We start from the raw sequence: 3,570 nt of genomic DNA on the forward strand, positions 1-3,570 counted from the left end.
TCCACTGTGAGGCCACTAAATGAGAAACAGATGACAGGCACTCCGCCACTTCTGCTGAGGGACATAGCAGGTACTTGGCTACACTTCACTGCCCACATGAGTGATTCCATTTTCCGTTCGGCAATCAGTCTGTCTCACGCACAAATTGTCAAGGGTAATTTTAAACTGAGTCTAATTTTGTCAGCACTGGGCAAGTTTTAATACCGGACCTTCAACATTGACGATTGGGGTCTAAAAAAACACATTCCTTTCCTTATAAACGATCAGAGAAAATACCCCCCCCCCCCCCACTCTATACCCCCACCCCCTTGCATTTTGAAATCTCCTAACATTATCTGAAATTGAAGCTGGCGTTAGAAAGCATGACTGAAACCCCACCGCTGTTAATCTCCTTCTCGATAAAAGAAGATATACACGTATTGTACGGCCGTTTTCTCAGGCTGTCCAAATGAAGTGCTATCTGAATTTAACTCTTAAAAAAAAAAAGAAGACTAATACGGGTTGTTTTATTTTTTTTTTTAATAAGCCACGCCCCGGACTGCGCGCGCAACACATGCAGACGACGCATATATGTGTAGTAAGTTTGTCGGAACTTTGGCGGAGTAATTTGATAGAGTTTTTAGATTGTGTCAACGACTGTAGACGTGATGTAACTTACAGATAAATTATATCTGAGCTTAAAAAAGTGTTTATTTTCAATAAAAATCGGTTCGGGTAGCGATGTGATGTTAATCTAGCAAATCAACAGGGCTACTTCCTAATGGACCGAAGTTCTGTGGGACTGAAGAATCATCAACCGATGTGAACTGCTATTTGTTTAGGTGGTTCAGTCTTTCCCCATCGGCAGCCCTGTAAGCTTACATTTACTGAAAAAATCCTGTTTCATTTTTCTCTTTGAGTAAGAATATTTGTCCGCAGCTTACGGACTAACCCGTTCGATAGTATTACTTGGGTATAAACTTCCTTCCCAGATTGTCTCTGTCTCATCGCAAAATTACACAAACATTTTTCAATTTACAATATTTTACTTTGTCATTTTTTTCCCTGTTCGACGACTCTTCCGACTATGTGAGTGTGTATGCGTATGTTGAATCCGATTACGCTTGTCCGCTAAACTGAAACGTGATCGAAATGACATTCGATCGATATTGACACTAACTAGTTTAAAAAAAAATGTATTCACACGCATACGCACACGTGCACTTTTGCAGTCCCATGCACTGACCGCTGGTTCTACCTTGTGCGCTTGTCCGGAGTTTTTCTTTGTTTCTTTTTTAATTTGAGGTAATCGATAATAGCGTGGCATGAAATACAATTTTGCGAAAACCCGGTGAAAACATATCGCTCCAATGAATGCTGTCCATCATGTGCGAGGTCGGGAAAAGTGTTACACGTATCGCATGAAAACAAAGAGTGTACAGATAAAACTGAAAAGGAATTAAAGCGGAGAAGTCGGCAACTCAGTCAAACCACCTCTAATAAAGTGACAAATAGTACTAAACTATCGACTACTAAGATTCATTTGATTTTGTAACCAAGAATTTAGTTTTTGTTTTTGACGGCGCCATCAATTTAAAAGAAATGCATCTTTTCTGGTTCACATTTAAATTAAAAAAAAAATTAAAAAACCTACCTTTCTTGTTTTTGATTCACATTTAGATAGTCAGCATTATATCATTTACATTTAACGTATACTGCATCCCGGTATCAGCATGCTTATTATACAATAAAATAAAAACAGCGCTAGCATACCATGAACATAATTAATTTCCTTGTAAATCTGTTTTGCTTCTTTCTTTATTTATTTATTTGTGTGGGGTGGTTTTTTTTTGCGTGTTTATTTTGGGGAGAGTGTTTTATTGTTCCTCAAAAGCACTTTGGTCAATATCCCTTTAACTTTGAACTACCGTTCAGTTTGAGGACAGAATGCAATTCTTTTATTTTTGGACAACAACACTGTTGGGGTTGATGTACAAAATTGATGGTTGACTGATCAAAAGATCAAAATATTGTGTGCGATATCTGTTCCTTTAAACCTTTCGTTTAACCAGCAGGTGACATATGGCATGGCACGGCCCCCGTTTGACCACCCAGGCTCTCCCTCGCCCACTTTGTCCCCGCAAGTTTTTTGCTACCTTTTCTATATGCACTGTCAATAACATTTTTGAGGCGAATTTGTCGTTTGCTTGCAAAAAAAAAGATAGTTAATTATCAGATCAGCTTTGTAAAGGAGATACTAAAAACCGCACATAATTATTCAAAAAAAGTCTGATGCGTGGCGACAACTGCCGCTCCGACTGAAGGGCTATTTACTGAAAAGGAAGGTGGGGGGGGGGGGGGGGTCCTGGGGAGAGGTGGAGGGGTGGTGGGCAAAATGAGACAGAGCCGATACGATTACGATGTGGAGGGGGGGGGGGGGGGGGCAGCAAATGTTCGCATGCACATGGTGGTCAGTAACTTTAGTAACACAAATCGACGTTTGATTTTAATCCCACACAGATGTGTTAATTTTTCTTTTGTTATTTTCTTTTTTCTGTCAAAATGTATAAATGAAAAACGTGACAGGCTGGATAAAATTTATCTGAGTGAAACGTTATTTCTTTCAGGGTCCGCATTGGTTTCTAAAAAAACAATAGTGTTTAATTTTAACTTGATTTCATTTACATGAATTCAAATCAGAAACGAAGAAAATATCATAACCCCGCAATATAACAGTGTCACAGAATCGTGAAACAATTCCGTGAAAACATTCTCTCAATGCTGACAATGTCTTGGTGCGTGGTTCTCACATGTGGTGTCCAGTTGTCCATCTTAGCTAATTTAAATTCCGCGTGTGATGTTTTAAGTGGGCCTATTGGGACGAAGCTGAGTAGATTCGGGATGCGAAAATCAGCAGATTATACGATTTTATGATCCGCGGCAGAGACTATCAAGTGCTCTTGCGTATACAAGAACCAGTCGGTCGGATCGAGTCCAGGTGTGATTTTCGCGTTCTACTTACAGTCGTTTTATCTCAGCTGATAACTCCTTGCCAAATGGTGGCAAAAACGCTCAATGGAAAGTGACATCGCATGCGTTGGGAAGACCGTGGGAAAATATTGAGACCTCAGAATAGGGTCCTACGATTGACCAAAGCAAAAATAATACGACAACACATCATAGTGTGTGTGTGTTTCTGCACGCGGTCTGTTTCTCATAAGACACGCAATAAGCACACCCTGGTCGTAAGGGAAAATAGCCTAACATGGACAACTGCCTGATATGGACCACCTCCTGTTCTGACAAACTAACGGTGCTATAGGTCTCAAAACAATTTCATTCTTTGGATAACTTGCATATATATGCGATATAAACATTTGTAACCACACAATAAGCTAAGCTTATATTAAATGTGGTTATAAATATGTACATCTAGATAGGAATTATTATTTCACGTTATGTCAAGGTCAGAGAATCGCTTATCCCCTTGTTATAAATGTAAGACAGACAAGATACAATTTTTACCAAAAAAAGAGGAAAAGATACAGCAAAAGAATCAGAGGATGTGACAGAGGACGGGAAGAGAGTTAA

This window comes from Littorina saxatilis, linkage group LG2 (assembly GCF_037325665.1).
Source record: "Littorina saxatilis isolate snail1 linkage group LG2, US_GU_Lsax_2.0, whole genome shotgun sequence".
In the NCBI taxonomy this organism is placed as follows: domain Eukaryota; kingdom Metazoa; phylum Mollusca; class Gastropoda; order Littorinimorpha; family Littorinidae; genus Littorina; species Littorina saxatilis.